The sequence below is a fragment of the Chiloscyllium plagiosum genome, unplaced genomic scaffold, assembly GCF_037043375.1.
Source record: "Chiloscyllium plagiosum isolate Xiang-an unplaced genomic scaffold, Cpla_swu_hap1 HiC_scaffold_42, whole genome shotgun sequence".
NCBI classification, from domain to species: Eukaryota; Metazoa; Chordata; class Chondrichthyes; order Orectolobiformes; family Hemiscylliidae; genus Chiloscyllium; species Chiloscyllium plagiosum.
In genome coordinates, this window is record NW_028270180.1 from 36819256 (window position 1) to 36837818 (window position 18563).

Below are 18563 nucleotides of genomic sequence, written 5' to 3' on the forward strand. Positions count from 1 at the left end.
AATTTCTTCACCCAGAGAGTGGTGGCTGTGTGGAATGCTCTGCCCCAGAGGGCAGTGGAGCCCCAGTCTCTGGGTTCATTGAAGAAAGAGTTGGATAGAGCTCTCAAGGATAGTGGAGTCAAGGGTTATGGAGATAAGGCAGGAACAGGATACTGATTAGGAATGATCAGCCATGATCATATTGAATGGCTGTGCAGGCTCGAAGGGCAGAATGGCCTACTCCTGCACCTATTGTCTATTGTCTATTGTCTTATCAAAGGCTTTACTGAAGTCCATGTACACCACGTCAACTGCCCGACCCTCATCTACATGCTTGGCCACCTTCTCAAAAAACTCACTGAGGTTGGTGAGACACGACCTGCCCTTGACGAAACCATGTTGACTACCTGAAATCAAATTGTTGCTTGCTGGATGATTATAAATCTTATCTCTTATAATCCTTTCCAAAGCCTTTCCTACAACCGAAGTAAGGCTCACTGGTCTATAATTACCTGGGTCATCTCTACTGCCCTTCTTGAATAAGGGCACAACATTTACAATCCTCCAGTCCTCTGGTACTGAACCTGTAGATAATGACGACTCAAATCTCACCTTCCCCAGAATGAGCCCCAATTATCCAAGTACCTGAAACCCTCCCTCCTGCACTATCCTTGCAGCCACGTGTTCCGCTGATATCTCTCCCTATTCCTTGCCTCGATATCACGTGGCACGGGTAACAAACCAGAGATAACAACTCTGTTTGTTCTAGCTCTCAGCTTCCACCCTAGCTCCCTGAAATCCTGCCTTATATCTCTATCCCTCTGTTATCCATGTCGTTGGTACCTACATGGACAATGGCTTGAGGCTGGTCACCGTCTCCCTTCAGGATTCCAAAAATACGATCCGAGACACCACGGACCCTGGCACCTGGGAGGCAACACACCAACCGCGAGTCTCTTTCGTGTCCAACAAACCTTCTATCCCAGCCTCTAACTATTGAGTCCCCAATGACTAACACTCTCCTCCTTTCCCTCCTTCCCTTCTGTGCAACAGGGACAGGCTCTGTGCCAGAGACCTGGGCCCCACTGCATACCCCTCAACAGTATCCAAACTGGTATACATGTTTTTCAGGGGAACGACCACAGGGGATCCCTCCACTGACTGTTTTTTCCCCTTCAAACAGTCACCAAGCTCTCTCCATGCCTAAGAGTAACACTTCCCTGCAACTCTAACCTATCCCATCCTCTGCCTCCCGAGTGATCCGACGTTCATCCAGCTCCCGCTCCAGTTCCCTAACACGGTCTTGGAGGAGCGAGAGCTGAGTGCACTTCCTGCAGATGTACTTGGGATGGGACACTAATGGCATCCCTCACCTCAAACATCATGCAGGATGAACATTGCTCTCCCTGCACTGCCATCCCTGCTTGTCCCCTTATCAGAAAGTCAAAAAGAAGAGACACTTAGCTGATGTGTCCCTGGTCTCTAAGGTTAGAGGAGGTGGTTGGGTGGGAGGCCCTACAATGGTAGGGTCTCAGGTTTCGAAAACACTGACTGATCTTTCTGGATGGAACAAGTCCCTCCATTCCCAGAAACCTCTACTCTCTGATTTCAAATCTGAAAGCTCAACTTAGTGACTGAGCACTCCCGACAGGCCCCTAGTGCAAGCTCTCGCCCTTCACACTGCTGCTGCGGCTGCAAAACAGAAATGGAGGACTCCCACACTCAAGGTAAGTCTTTAAGGGTATATATGAGGGCATCAGGGTGATAGTGACGCAGTAAGTGTGAGAGCATCAGGGTGATAGTGACGCAGTAAGTGTGAGAGCATCAGGCTGATAGTGACACAGTAAGTGTGAGAGCATCAGCCTGCTAGTGACACAGTAAGTGTGAGGCAGTCTGTCTGATGGTGACGCAGTAAGTGTGAGGCTGTCGGGCTGATAGTGACACAGAAAGTGTGAGGCTGTCAGGCTGAGAGTGACGGAATAAGTGTGAGGGCAGCGGGCTGATAGTGAGGAAGAAGGTGTGACGGGGTCAGGCTGATAGTTATGCCATAAGTGTGAGGGGGTCAGGGTGATAGTGACACAGTAAGTGTGAGGGGATCAGGGTGATAGTGACGCAGTAAGTGTGAGGGTGTCAGGGTGATAGTGACACAGTAAGTGTGATGCGATCAGGATGTTAGTGACGCAATAAGTTTGAGGGTGTCAGTGTGATAGTGACACAATATGTGTGATGGGATCAGGGTGATAGTGACGAAGTAAGTGTGAGGCGATCATGGTGATAGTGACGCAGTCAGTGTGAGGGGATCAGATAGATAGTGACGCAGTCATTGTGAGGGGATCAGATAGATAGTGACGCAATAAGTTTGAGGGTGTCAGTGTGATAGTGATGCAGTAAGTGTGAGAGGTTCAGGGTGATAATCACACAGTAAGTGTAAGTGGATCAGGGAGATAGTGGTGCAGTAAGTGTGAGGGGTCAGGGAGATAGTGACACAATAAGTGAGTTGGGAACAGGGTGATAGTGACACAGTAAGTGTGATGGGGTCAGGGAGATAGTGACATAGTAAGTGAGTTGGGAACAGGGTGATAGTGACACAGTAAGTGTGATGGTATCAGGGAGACAGTGATGCTGTAAGTGTGATGGGGTCAGCGTGATAGTGATGCAGTAAGAGTGATGGGGTCAGGGATATAGTGATGCAGTAAGTCTGAAGGGATCAAGGTGATAGTGACACATTACGTGTTAGGGGGTCAGGGTGATAGTGACACAGTAAGGGTGATGGGTTCAGGAAGATAGTGATGCAGTAAGTGTGAGGGGATCAGGGTGATAGTGACACGGTAATTATGAGGGTGTCAGGGTGATAGTGTCGCAGTAAGTGTGAGGGGTCAGGGAGATAGTGACGGAGTAAGTGTAAGGGAATCAAGGAGATTGTGACGCAGTAAGTGTGAGGGGGTCAGGGAGTTAGTGTCACAGTAAGTGTGATGGTATCAGGCTGATAGTGATGCATTGAGTGTGAGGGGTCACGGTGATAGTGATGCAGTAAGTGTGATGAGATCAGGGTGATAGTGACACGGTAAGTGTGAGGGTGTCAGGGTGATAGTGACACAGTAAGTGTGAGGGGTTCAGGGTGATAGTCACACAGTAAGTGTGATGGGATCAGTGTAATATTAATGCAGTAAGTGTGAGGGGATCAGGGAGATAGTGACGCAGGAAGTGAGATGGGATCAGGACGTTAGTGACGCAATAAGTTTGAGGGTGTCAGTGTGATAGTGACGCAATAAGTGTGATGGGATCAGGGTGATAGTGACGCAATGAGTGTGATGGGATCAGGGTGATAATGATGCAGTAAGTGTGAGGGGATCAGTGTGGTAGTGACGTAGTAAGTGTGATGGGATCAGGGTGATAGTGTCACAGTAAGTGTGAGGGTATCAGGCTGATAGTAATGCATTGAGTGTGAGGGGATCAGGGCGATAGTGACACAGTAAGTGTGCAGGCATCTGGGCGATAGTGACGCAGTAAGTGTGAGGGTATCACTGTGATAATGACACTGTAACAGTGAGGGGATCAGGGAGATAGTGACGCAGTAAGTGTGATGGGATCAGGGTAATAGTGACACAGTAAGTGTGATGGGATCAGGGTGATAGTGACGCAGTAAGTTTGAGGAGATCAGGGTGATATTGACGCAGTAAGTGTGAGGGTATCAGGGTGATAGTGACACAGTAAGTGTGATGGGATCAGGGTAATATTGATGCAGTAAGTGTGATGGGATCAGGGAGATAGTGACGCAGTAAGTGTGATGGGATCAGGACGTTAGTGACGCAATAAGTTTGAGGGTGTCAGTGTGATAGTGACGCAATAAGTGTGATGGGCTCAGGGTGATAGTGACGCAATGAGTGTGATGGGATCAGGGTGATAGTGACACAGTAAGTGTGAGGGGATCAGGTTGATAATCACACAGGAAGTGTGATGGGATCAGGGTGATAGTGACGCAGTAAGTGTGAGGGGATCAGGGTGATAGTGATGCAGTAAGTGTGAGGGGATCAGGGTGATAGTGACTGTAGTAAGTGTGAGGGGATCAGGGTGATAGTGATGCAGTAAATGTGAGGATATCAGGGTGATAGTGATGCAGTAAGTGTGAGGGTATCAGCACGTTAGTGACGCAATAAGTTTGAGGGTGTCAGTGTGATAGTGACGTAGTAAGTGTGAGGGGTTCAGGGTGATAGTGACGCAGTGAGTGTGATGGGATCAGGGTGATAGTGACGCAGTAAGTGTGAGGGGATCAGGGAGATAGTGACACAGTAAGTGTGAGGGGATCAGGGAGATAGTGACGCAGTAAGTGTGAGGGTGTCAGTGTGGTCGTGACTCAATAAGTGTGATGGGATCAGGGTGATAGTGACGCAATAAGTGTGATGGGATCAGGGAGATAGTGTCGCTGTAAGTGTGAGGGGTCAGGGTGAAAGTGACGCTTTAAGTTTGCGGGGATCAGGGTTATAATGACGCAGTAAGTGAATTGGGAACATGGTGATAGTGACGCAGTAAGTGTGAGGGGTCAGGGAGATAGTGACGCAGTAAGTGTGAGGGGATCAGGGAGATAGTGATGCAGTAAGTCTGAAGGGATCAGGGTGATAGTGACACATTACATGTTGGGGGTCAGGGTGATAGTGACACAGCAAGGGTGATAGGTTCAGGGAGATAGTGATGCAGTAAGTGTGAGGGGATCAGGGTGATAGTGACACGGTAATTATGAGGGTGTCAGGCTGATAGTGTCGCTGTAAGTGTGAGGGGTCAGGGTGAAAGTGACGCTTTAAGTTTGAGGGGATCAGGGTTATAATGACGCAGTAAGTGAATTGGGAACATGGTGATAGTGACGCAGTAAGTGTGAGGGGTCAGGGAGATAGTGACGCAGTAAGTGTGAGGGGATCAGGGTGATAGGGACACAGTAAGTGTGATGGCATCAGGGAGATAGTGATGCTGTAATTGTAATGGGGTCAGCGTGATAGTGACGCAGTAAGTGTGATGGGGTCAGGGAGATGGTGATGCAATAAGTCTGAAGGGATCAGGGTGATAGTGACACATTACGTGTTAGGGCGTCAGGGTAATAGTGACACAGTAAGGGTGATGGGTTCAGGAGATAGTGATGCAGTAAGTCAGAGGGGATCAGGGTGGTAGTGACACGGCAATTATGAGGGCTCAGGGTGATAGTGTCGCAGTAAATGTGAGGGGTCAGGGAGATAATGACGCAGTAAGTGCAAGGGTGTCAGAGAGATAGTGACTCAATAAGTGTGATGGGATCAGGGTGATAGTGATGCAGTAAGTGTGAGGGGGTCAGGGTGATAGTGACACAGAAAGTGTGAGGGGATCAGGGTGATAGTGACGCAGTAAGTGTGATGGGATAGTGACGCAGTAAGTGTGAGGGGATCATGGTGATAGTGACGCAGTAAGTGTGAGGGGATCAGGGTGACCGTGACACAGTAAGTGTGATGGGATCAGGGTAATAGTGACACAGTAAGGGTGATGGGATCAGGGTGATAGTGACACAGTAAGTGTGATGGGTTCAGGGTGATAGTGATGCAGTAAGTGTGAGGGGGTCAGGCTGATAGTGACACAGTAAGTGTGAGGGGATCAGGGTGATAGTGACGCAGTAAGTGTGAGGGGGTCAGGGTGATAGTGATGCAGTAAGTGGGAGGGTGTCAGGGAGATAGTAACGCTATAAGTGTGAAGGTATCAGGGTGATAGTTACACAGTAAGGATGATGGGATCAGGGAGATAGAGACGCAGTAAGGGTGAATGAGTTAGGGTGATAGTGACGCAGTACATGTGAAGCGATCAGGGAGATAGTGACGCAGGATGTGTGAGGGGATCAAGGAGATAGTGTCGCACTAATTGTGAGCGGATCAGGGAGATAGTGACGCAGTAAGTGTGAAGGAAAAGTGACACAGTAAGAGTGATGGGATCATGGAGATCGAGACACAGTAAGTGTGAATGAGTTAGGGTGATAGTGACGCAGTACGTGTGAAGCGATCAGGGAGATGTGACACAGTAAGTGTGAGGGGATCAGGGAGATAGTGACGCAGTAAGTGTGATGGGGTCAGGATGATAGTGACACAATAAGTTTGAGGGTGTCAGTGTGATAGTGACACGGTAAGTGTGAGGGGTTCAGGGTGATAGTGACACAGTAAGTGTGAGGGCATCTGGGTGATAGTGACGCAGTAAGTGTGAGGGTATCAAGGAGATAGTGATGCACTAATTGTGAGGGGATCAGGGAGATAGTGACGCAGTAAGTGTGAGGGTATCAAGGAGATAGTGACACAGTAAGTGTGATTGGGTCAGGGTGATAGTGACACAGTAAGTGTGCAGGGATCAGGGAGATAGTGACACAGTAAGTGTGAGGGTATCAGGATGATAGTGATGCAGTAAGTGTGATGGGATCAGGACGTTAGTGACGCAATAAGTTTGAGGGTTTCAGTGTGATAGTGACGCAGCAAGTGTGATGGGATCAGGGTGATGCTGATGCAGTAAGTGTGAGGGGATCAGGGTGATAGTGACGCAGTAAGTGTGAGGGCATCTGGGTGATAGTGACGCAGTAAGTGTGAGGGTATCAAGGAGATAGTGATGCACTAATTGTGAGGGGATCAGGGAGATAGTGACGCAGTAAGTGTGAGGGTATCAAGGAGATAGTGACACAGTAAGTGTGATTGGGTCAGGGTGATAGTGACACAGTAAGTGTGCAGGGATCAGGGTGATAGTAACACAGTAAGTGTGATGGGGTCAGCGTGATAGTGACACAGTAAGGGTGACGGGATCAGGGTGATAGTAATACAGTAAGTGTGATGGGGTCAGAGTGATAGTGAGGCAGTAAATGTGAGGGGGCCAGGGTGATAGTAATGCAGTAAGTGTGAGGGGATCGGGGTGATAGTGACGCAGTAAGTGTGAGGGCATCATGATGATAGTGACGCAGTAAGTGTGAGGGGATCAGGGAGATAGTGACGCAGTAAGTGTGAGGGTATCAGGGTAATGTTGACGCAGTAAGTGTGAGGGTGTCAGGGTGATAGTGATGCAGTAAGTGAGTTGGGAAAAGGGTGATAGTGATGCAGTAAATGTGAGGGGTCAGGGAGATAGTGACGCAGTAAGTGTGACGGGATCAGGGTGATAATGACGCAGTAAGTGTGATGGAGTCAGGGTGATCGTGACGCAGTAAGTGTGATGGGATCAGGGAGATAGTGACGCAGTAAGTGTGATGGGATAGTGACGCAGTAAGTGTGAGGCGATCATGGTGATAGTGACGCAGTAAGTGTGAGGGGATCAGGGTGACCGTGACACAGTAAGTGTGATGGGATCAGGGTAATAGTGACACAGTAAAGGTGATGGGATCAGGGTGATAGTGACACAGTAAGTGTGATGGGTTCAGGGTGATAGTGATGCAGTACGTGTGAGGGGGTCAGGGTGATAGTGACGCAGTAAGTGTGAGGGGATCAGGGTGATAGTGACGCAGTAAGTGTGAGGGGGTCAGGGTCATAGTGATGCAGTAAGTGGGAGTGTGTCAGGGAGATAGTGACGCTATAAGTGTGAAGGTATCAGGGTGATAGTTACACAGTAAGGGTGATGGGATCAGGGAGATAGAGACGCAGTAAGTGTGAATGAGTTAGGGTGATAGTGACGCAGTACATGTGAAGCGATCAGGGAGATAGTGACGCAGGATGTGTGAGGGGATCAAGGAGATAGTGGCGCACTAATTGTGAGCGGATCAGGGAGATAGTGACACAGTAAGTGTGAGGAGATCAGGGTGATATTGACGCAGTAAGTGTGAGGCTATCAGGGTGATAGTGACACAGTAAGTGTGATGGGATCAGGGTAATATTGATGCAGTAAGTGTGAGGGGATCAGGGAGATAGTGACGCAGTAAGTGTGATGGGATCAGGATGTTAGTGACGCAATAGGTTTGAGGGTGTCAGTGTGATAGTGACGCAGTAAGTGTGATGGGATCAGGGTGATAGTGCTGCAGTAAGTGTGAGGGGATCAGGGTGATAGTGATGCAGTAAGTGTGAGGCGATCATGGTGATCGTGACGCAGTAAGTGTGAGGGGATCAGTGTGATAGAGACGCAGTAAGTGTGTGAGTATCAGGGAGATAGTGACGCAGTAAGTGTGAGGGTATCCCTGTGATAATGACACTGTAACAGTGAGGGAATCAGGGAGATAGTGACGCAGTAAATGTGAGGAGATCATGGTGATAGTGACGCAGTAAGTGTGAGGGGATCAGTGTGATAGTGACGCAGTAAGTGTGAGGGTATCAGGGAGATAGTGAGGCAGTAAGTGTGAAGGTATCACTGTGATAATGACACTGTAACTGAGGGTATCAGGGTGATAGTGACACAGTAAGTGTGATGGGATCAGCGTGATAGTGACACAGGAAGGGTGATGGGATCAGGATAATAGTGACACAGTAAGGGTGATGGGATCAGGGTGATAGTGACACAGTAAGTGTGATGGGGTCAGAGTGATAGTGATGCAGTAAATGTGAAGGGGCCAGGGTGATAGTGATGCAGTAAGTGTGAGGGGATCAGGGTGATAGTGACGCAGTAAGTGTGAGGGGATCAGGGCGACCGTGACATGGTAAGTGTGAGGGTGTCAGGTAGATAGTGACGCAGTAAGTGTGAAGGTATAGTGACACAGTAAGAGTGATGGGATCATGGAGATAGAGACACAGTACGTGTGAATGAGTTAGGGTGATAGTGACGCAGTACGTGTGAAGCGATCAGGAAGATAGTGACACAGTAAGTGTGAGGGGATCAGGGAGATAGTGCCGCAGTAAGTGTGATGGGGTCAGGATGATAGTGACGCAATAAGTTTGAGGGTGTCAGTGTGATAGTGACACCGTAAGTGTGAGGGGTTCTGGGTGATAGTGACGCAGTAAGTGTGAGGGTATCAAGGAGATAGTGACGCACTAATTGTGAGGGGATCAGGGAGATAGTGACGCAGTAAGTGTGAGGGTATCAAGGAGATAGTGACACAGTAAGTGTGATTGGGTCAGGGTGATAGTGACACAGTAAGGGTGAAGGGATCAGGGAGATAGTGACGCAATACGTTTGAGGGTTTCAGTGTGATAGTGACGCAGCAAGTGTGATGGGATCAGGGTGATGGTGATGCAGTAAGTGTGAGGGGATCAGGGTGATAGTGACGCAGTAAGTGTGAGGCAATCATGGTGATAATGACACAGTAAGTGTGAGGGGATCAGTGTGATAGTGACGCAGTAAGTGTGAGGGTATCACTGTGATAATGACACTGTAACAGTGCGGGTATCAGGGTGATGGTGACACAGTAAGTGTGATGGGATCAGCGTGATAGTGACACAGTAAGGGTGATGGGATCAGGGTGATAGTGACACAGTAAGTGTGATGGGGTCAGAGTGATAGTGATGCAGTAAATGTGAGGGGGCCAGGGTGATAGTGATGCAGTAAGTATGAGGGTGTCAGGTAGATAGTGACACAATAAGTGTGAAGGTATAGTGACACAGTAAGAGTGATGGGATCATGGAGATAGAGACGCAGTAAGTGTGAATGAGTTAGGGTGATAATGACGCAGTACGCGTGAAGCGATCACGGAGATAGTGACACAGTAAGTGTGAGGGGATCAGGGAGATAGTGCCGCAGTAAGTGTGATGGGGTCAGGATGATAGTGACGCAATAAGTTTGAGGGTGTCAGTGTGATAGTGACACCGTAAGTGTGAGGGGTTCTGGGTGATAGTGACACAGTAAGTGTGAGGGCATCTGGGTGATAGTGACGCAGTAAGTGTGAGTGGATCAGGGAGATAGTGACGCACTAATTGTGAGGGGATCAGGGAGATAGTAACGCACTAAGTGTGAGGGGTCAGGGAGACAGTGATGCAGTAAGTGTGATGGGGTCAGGGTGATAGTGACACAGTTAGGTTGATGTGATCAGGGAGATAGTGACGCAGTAAGTGTGAGTGGTCAGGGAGATAGTGACGCAGTAAATGTGATGGGGTCAGGATGATTGTGACACAGTTAGGGTGATGGGATCAGGGAGATAGTGACGCAGTAAATGTGAGTGGTCAGGGAGATAGTGACACAGTATGTGTGATGGGATCAGGGAGATAGTGACGTAGTAAGTGTGAGGGGATCAGGGTGATAGTGACGCAGTAAGTGTGAGGCGGTCAGGTTGACAGTGACGCAGTAAGTGTGATGGGATCAGGATGATAGTGACGCAATAAGTTTGAGGGTATCAGGTGTGATAGTGACGCAGTAAGTTTGAGGGGATCAGGGAGATAGTGACGCAGTAAGTGTGATGGGGTCAGGGAGATAGTGACGCAGCAAGTGAGTTGGGAACAGGGTGATAGTAATGCGGTATGTGTGAGGTGTCAGTGAGATAGTGACGCAGTAAGTGTGAAGGGTCAGGGTGATAGTAACGCAGTAAGTGTGAGGGGATAAGCGTGACAATGACACAGTGAATGTAAGGGGGTCAGGGAGATAGTGACACAGTAAGTGTGTTTGGGTCAGGGAGATAGTGACGCAGTAAGTGTGAGGGGATCAGGGAGATAGTGACGCAGTAAGTGTGATGGGAACAGGGTGATAGTGACACAGTAAGTGTGATGGGATCAGGGAGATAGTGACGCAGTAAGTGTGAGGGAGTCAGGGAGATAGTGACGAAGTAAGTGTGAGGGCATCTGGGTGATAGTGACGCAGTAAGTGTGAGGGGGTCAGAGTGATAGTGACGCAGTAAGTGTAAAGGGGTCAGCGAGATAGTTATAGTGATGAGTAAGTGTGATGGAGTCAGGGAGATAGTGATGCAGTAAATGTGATGGGATCAGGGTAATAGTGACACAGTAAGTCTGATGGGATCAGGGAGATAGTGACGCAGTAAGTGTGAGGGCATCTGGGTGATAGTGACGTAGTAAGTGTGTTTGGGTCACGGAGATAGTGACGCTGTAAGTGTGAGGGGGTCAGAGTGATAGTGACGCAGTAAGTGTAAAGGGGTCAGCGAGATAGTTATAGTGATGAGTAAGTGTGATGGAGTCAGGGAGATAGTGATGCAGTAAATGTGATGGGATCAGGGTAATAGTGACACAGTAAGTGTGAGGGGATCAGGCTGATAGTGACACGGAAAGTGTGAGGGAGTCAGGGTGATAGTGACGCAGTAAGTGTGAAGGTATCAGGGTGTTAGTGACACAGTAAGGGTGATGCGATCAGGGTGACAGTGACACGATAAGTGTGAGGGCGTCAGGGTGATAGTGACGCAGGAAGTGTGAGGGGTCAGGGAGATGGTGACGCAGTAAGTGTCAAGGTATCACTGTGAGAGTGACACAGTAAGTGTGATGGGATCAGGGAGATAGTGACGCAGTAATTTTGATAGGATAAGGGTGATAGTGACGCAGTACGTTTGAGGGTATCAGTGTGATAGTGAAGCAGTAAGTGTCAGGGGTACAGGGTGATAGTGACACAGTAAGTGTGATGGGATCAGGGTGATAATGACGCCGTAAGTGTGAGGGTATCACTGTGATAGTTACGCAGTAAGTGTGAGGGAGTCAGATTGATAGTGATGCAGTTAGTGTGATGGGATCAGGGAGATAGTGACGCAGTAAGTGTGACGGGATCAGGCTGATAGTGACACAGTGAGTGTGAGGGTATCACTGTGAGAGTGACACAGTAAGTGTGAGGGGATCAGGGTGATAGTGACGCAGTAAGTGTGATGGGATCAGGGTGATAGTGATGCGGCAAGTGTGAGGGGATCTGGGTGACAGGAAGCAGTAAGTGTGATATGGTCAGGGTGATTGTGACGTAGAAAGTGTGATGGGGTCATTGTGATAGTTACGCAGTAAGTGTGTGGGGGTCAGGGTGATAGTGACGCAGTGTGATCGGGTCAGGAAGATAGTGACATGAAAGTGTGTGGGCATCAGGGTGATAGTGACGCAGTGAATGTAATGGTGTCAGGGAGATAGTGACGCAGTCAGTGTGAGGGAGTCACGGTGATAGTGATGCATTAAGTGTGATGAGGTCAGGGTGATAGTGACGCGGTAAGTGTGAGGGGATCAGGGTGACATGAAGCAGTAAGTGTGATATGGTCAGGGTGATCGTGATGCAGTATGTGTGATGGGGTCAGAGTAATAGTGACGCTGTAAGTATGATGGGATCAGGGTGATAGTGATGCAGTAAGTGTGATGGGATCAGGGTGATAGTGACACAGCAAGTGTGATAGTGTAAGGGTGATAGTGACGCAGCAAGTGTGTTGAGGTCAGGGTAATAGTGATGCAGTAAGTGTGAGGGGGTCAGGATGATAGTGACACAGCAAGTGTGATAGGGTCAGGGTGATAATGATGCTGTAATTGTGACTGTATCAGGGAGATAGTGGCAAAGTAAGTGTGAGGGGATCAGGGTGATTGTGATGTAGTAAATGTGAGGGGTCAGCGTGATAGTGACACAGTAAGCATGATGGGTTCACGGTGATAGTGAGGCAGTAAGTGTGAGGGGGGCAGGGTGATTGTGACGCAGTGTGATCGGGTCTGGGTGATAGTGACACAGTAAGTGTGATGTGATCAGGGTGATAGTGATGTAGTGAGTGTGATGGGGACAGGGTGATAGTGACGCAGTAAGTGTGATGGGGTCAGGGTGATATTCACGCAGTAAGTGTGATGGGATCAGGGTGAAAATGATGCAGTAAGTGTGATGGGGTCAGGGTGATAGTAACACAGTAAGTGTGATGGGTCAGAATGATAGTGACAAACTAAGTGTGAAGTGGTCATGGTGATAGTGGCACAGTAAGTGTGATGAGGTCAGAGTGATAGCGATGCAGTAAGTTTGAGCGGGTCAGGGTGATATGATGCAGTAAGTGTGAGGAGTTCAGTGTGATAGCGATGCAGTCAGTGTGATGGGGTCTGAGTGATAGCGATACAGTAAGTGTGAGGGGCTCAGGGTGATACTGACGCAGTGAGTGTGATGGGGTCAGGGTGATAGTGACGCAGTAAGTGTGATGGGGTCAGGGTGATATTGACGCAGTAAGTGTGAGGGGATCAGGGTGGTAGTGAAGCAGTAAGTGTGATGGGGTCAGAGTGATAGTGATGCAGCAGGTGTTAGTGTGTCAAGGAAATAGTGACGCAGTAAGTGTGATAGGATCAGGGTGATAATGACGCAGTGTGATCGGGTCAGGAAGATAGTGACACCTAAGTGTGAGGGGATCAGGTGATAGTGATGCAGTGAGTGTGATGGGCTCAGGATGATAGTGACACAGTAAGTGTGAGGGTGTCAGGGTGATAGTGATGCAGTAAGTGTGATGGGGTCAGGGTGATATTGACACAGTAAGTGTGAGGGAATCAGGGCGATAGTAACGCAGTAAGAGTGATGTGGTCGGGGTGATAATGATGCAGTAAGTGTGAGGGGATGAGGGTGATCATGACGCAGTAAGTGTGATGTGGTCGGGGTGTTAGTGATACAGTAAGTGTGATGGGATCAGGGTGATAGTGATGCAGTAAGTGTGATTGGGTCAGGGTGATAGTGACGCAATAAGTGTGATGGGGTCAGTGTGATACTAACACTGTAAGTGTGATTGGGTCAGGGTGATAGTGACGCAATAAGTGTGAAGGGGTTAGGGAGATAGTGACGCAGTGTGATCGGTTCAGGGTGATAGTGACACAGCAAGTGTGATGGGATCAGGGTGATAGTGATGCAGTGAGCGTGATGGGGTCAGGGTGATAGTGACGCAGTAAGTGTGATGGGGTCAGGGTGATAGTGACACACTAAATGTGAGGGGGTCAGTGTGGTAGTAACGCAGTAAGTGTGATGTGGTCGGGGTGTTAGTGATGCAGTAAGTGTGATGGGATCAGGGTGATAGTGATGCAGTAAGTGTGATGGGGTCAGGGTGATAGTGACGCAGTAAGTGTGATGGGATCAGGGTGATAGTGATGCAGTACGTGTGAGAGTCAGGGTGATACTAACACTGTAAGTGTGATTGGGTCAGGGTGATAGTGACGCAATAAGTGTGAAGGGGTTAGGGAGATAGTGACGCAGTGTGATCGGTTCAGGGTGATAGTGACACAGCAAGTGTGATGGGATCAGGGTGATAGTGATGCAGTGAGCGTGATGGAGTCAGGGTGATAGTGACGCAGTAAGTGTGATGGGGTCAGGGTGATAGTGACACACTAAATGTGATGGGGTCAGTGTGGTAGTGATGCAGTAAGTGTGTTGGGGTCACCGTGATACTGACGCAGTAAGTGTGAGGGGGTCAGGGTGATAGTGACGCTGTAACTGTGATGGGTTCAGGGTGATGGTGATGCAGTAAGTGTGAGGGGGTCAGGGTGATAGTGATGCAGTAAGTGTGAGGGGGTCAGGGTGATGGTGATGCAGCCGGTGTTAATGTGTCAGTGTGATAGTGACGCAGTACATGTGATGGGATCAGGGTGATAGTGACGCAACGAGTGTTAGGGGGTCAGAGTGACAGTGACGTAGTAAGTGTGATGGCATCAGGGTGATAGTGACGCAATGAGTGTGAGGGGGTCAGAGTGATAGTGACGTAATAAGCGTGATGGGATCAGGGTGATAGTGACGCAGTGTGATCGGGTCAGGAAAATAGTGACACGAAAGTGTGAGGGCATCAGGATGATAGTGATGCAGTAAGTGTGAGAGGGTCAGTGAGATAGTGACGCAGTAAGTGTGATGGTGTCAGGGTGATAGTGATGCAGTAAGTGTGAGGGAGTCAGGGTCATAGTGATGCAGTAAGTGTGATGAGGTCAGGGTGATAGTGATGCGGCAAGTGTGAGGGGATCTGGGTGACAGGAAGCAGTAAGTGTGATATGGTCAGGGTGATTGTGACGCAGCAAGTGTGATGGGGTCAGAGTAATAGTGACGCTGTAAGTGTTATGGGGTCAGAGTGATGGTGACGCAGAAAGTGTGATGGGGTCATTGTGATAGTTACGCAGTAAGTGTGATAGGATCAGGGTGATAGTGATGCAGTAAGTGTGATGGGATCAGGGTGATAGTGACACAGCAAGTGTGATAGTGTCAGGGTGATAGTGATGCAGTAAATGTGATGGGATCAGGGAGATAGTAACACAGTAAGTGTGATGGGGTCAGGGTGATAATGACACACTAAGGGTGAGGGGGTCAGGGTGATAGTGACGCAGTGTGATCGGTTCAGGGTGATAGTGACACAGCAAGTGCGATGGGACCAGGGTGATAGTGACGCAGTGAGCGTGATGGGGTCACAGTGATAGTGACACACTAAGTGTGAGGGGATCAGTGTGGTAGTGACTCAGTAAGTGTGTTGGGTTAAGTGTGGTAGTGATGCAATAAGTGTGAGGGGGTCAGGGTGATAGTGACGCTGTAAGTGTGATGGGATCAGTGTGATAGTGATACAGTAAGTGTGGTGGGGTCAGGGTGATAGTGACGCAGCAAGTGTGTTGGGGTCAGGGTGATAGTGACGCAGTAAGTGTGTGGGGGTCAGGGTGATAGTGACGCAGTGAGCGTGATGGGGTCAGGGTGATAGTGACACAGCAAGTGTGATGGGACCAGGGGAATAGTGACGTAGTGAGCTTGATGGGGACAGGGGGATAGTGACGCAGTAAGTGTGATGAGGTCAGGGAGATAATGACACACTAAGTATGAGGGGGTCAGTGTGGTAGTGACGAAGTAAGTGTGATGGGGTTAGGGTGATAGTGATGCTGTAAGTGTGATGAGGTCAGGGAGAATATAACACAGTAAGTGTGATGCGGTCAGGGTGATAGTGACACACTAAGTGTGTGGGGGGTCAGTGTGGTAGTGACGCAGTAAGTGTGAGGGGCTCAGGGTGATGGTGATGCAGCTGGTGTTAGTGTGTCAGTGTGATAGTGATGCAGTACGTGTGATGGGATCAGTGTGATAGTGACGCAGTGAGTGTGAGGGGGTCAGAGTGACATTGACGCAGTAAGTGTGATGGGATCAGGGTGATAGTGACGCAGTGTGATCGGGTCAGGAAGATAGTGACACGAAAGTGTGTGGGCATCAGGGTGATAGTGACGCAGTGAATGTCATGGTGTCAGGGAGATAGTGACGCAGTCAATGTGAGGGAGTCACGGTGATAGTAATGCAGTACGTGTGATGAGGTCAGGGTGATAGTGACGCAGCAAGTGTGAGGGGATCAGGGTGACATGAAGCAGTAAGTGTGATATGGTCAGGGTGATCGTGATGCAGTAAGTGTGATGGGGTCAGAGTAATAGTGACGCTGTAAGTGTGATGGGGTCAGAGTGATGGTGACGCAAAAAGTGTAATGGGTCATTATGATCGTTACGCAGTAAGTGTGATGTGATCAGGGTGATGGTGATGCAGTAAGTGTGATGGGATCAGGGTGATAGTGACACAGCAAGTGTCATAGTGTAAGGGTGATAGTGACACAGCAAGTGTGATAGGGTCAGGGTGATAGTGATGCTGTAATTGTGACTGTATCAGGGAGATAGTGACAAAGAAAATGTGAGGGGTCAGCGTGATAGTGACACAGTAAGCGTGATGGGTTCACAGTGATAGTGAGGCAGTAAGTGTGAGGGGATCTGGGTGATAGTGACGCAGTAAGTGTGATGGGGTCACGGAGATAGTAACGCAGTAAGTGTGATGGGGTCAGAATGATAGTGACAAACTAAGTGTGATGGGATCAGGGTGATATTCACGCAGTAAGTGTGATGGGATCAGGGTGATAGTGATGCAGTAAGTGTGATGGGGTCAGGGAGATAGTAACACAGTAAGTGTGATGGGGTCAGAATGATAGTGACAAACTAAGTGTGAGGTGGTCATGGTGATAGTGACACAGTAAGTGTGCGGGGGTCAGTGTGGTAGTGACGCAGTAAGTGTGAGGGGGTCAGGTTGATAGTGATGCAGTACGTGTGAGGGGGTCAGGGTGATTGTGACGCAGTAAGTGTGATGGGGAGGGTGTGGTAGTGATGCAGTAAGTGTGATGGGGTCAGTGTGGTAGTGATGCAGTAAGTGTGAGGGGGTCAGGGTGATAGTGATGCAGTAAGTGTGGGGGGGTCAGTGTGGTAGTGACGCAGTAAGTGTGAGGGGCTCAGGGTGATGGTGATGCAGCCGGTGTTAGTGTGTCAGTGTGATAGTGATGCAGTACGTGTGATGGGATCAGGGTGATAGTGACGCAGTGAGTGTGAGGTGGTCAGAGTGATAGTGACGCAGTAAGTGTGATGGGATCAGGGTGATAGTGATGCAGTGTGATCGGGTCAGGAAGATAGTGACACGAAAGTGTGTGGGCAATAGGGTGATAGTGACACAGTGAGTGTAATGGTGTCAGGGAGATAGTGACACAGTCAGTGTGAGGGAGTCAGGGTGATAGTGATGCAGTAAGTGTGATGAGGTCAGGGTGATAGTGACGCGGTAAGTGTGGAGGGATCAGGGTGACATGAAGCAGTAAGTGTGATATGGTCAGGGTGATCATGATGCAGTAAGTGTGATGGGGTCAGAGTAATAGTGACGCTGTAAGTGTGATGGGGTCAGAGTGATGGTGACGCAGATAGTGTGATGGGGTCATTATGATAGTTACGCAGTAAGTGTGATGGAATCAGGGTGATAGTGATGCAGTAAGTGTGATGGGATCAGGGTGATAGTGACACAGCAAGTGTGATAGTATCAGGGGGATAGTGACGCAGCAAGTGTGTTGGGGTCAGGGTAATATTGACACAGTAAGTGTGGGGGGGTCAGGATGATAGTGACACAGCAAGTGTGATAGTGTCAGGGTGATAGTGACGCTGTAATTGTGTATGTATCAGGGAAATAGTGACAAAGTAAGTGTGAGGGGATCAGGGTGATTGTGATGCAGTAAATGTGAGGGGTCAGCATGATAGTGACACAGTAAGCGTGATGGGGTCACAGTGATAGTGAGGCAGTAAGTGTGAGAGGATCAGGGTGATAGTGACGCAGTGTGATCGGGTCAGGGTGATAGTGACACAGTAACTGTGATGTGATCAGGGTGATAGTGATGTAGTGAGTGTGATGGGGACAGGGTGATAGTGACACAGTAAGTGTGATGATGTCAGGGTGATAGTGACGCAGAAAGTTTGATGTGATCAGAGTGATAGTGACATAGTAAGTGTGTTGGAGTCAGATTGAAAGCGATACTGTAAGTGTGAGCGGGACAGGGTGATAGTGATACAGTAAGTGTGATGGGGTCAGTGTGAGAGTGACGCAGTGAGTGTGATGGGGTCAGGGTGATAGTGACGCAGTGTGATGGGGTCAGGGTGATAGTGACACAGTAACTGTGATGTGATCAGGGTGATAGTGATGTAGTGAGTGTGATCGGGACAGGGTGATAGTGACGCAGTTAGTGTGATGAGGTCAGGGTGATAGTGACGCAGAAAGTTTGATGTGGTCAGAGTGATAGTGACATAGTAAGTGTGTTACATAGATAGTGACATTGAAAGCGATACCGTAAGTGTGAGCGGGACAGGGTGATCGTGATACAGTAAGTGTGATGGGGTCAGTGTGATAGTGACGCAGTGAGTGTGATGGGGTCAGGGTGATAGTGACGCAGTAAGTGTGAGGGGAGCAGGGAGATTGTGACGCAGTAAGTGTGAGGGGACGAGGGTGATTGTGATGCAGTGAGTGTGAGGGGATCAGGG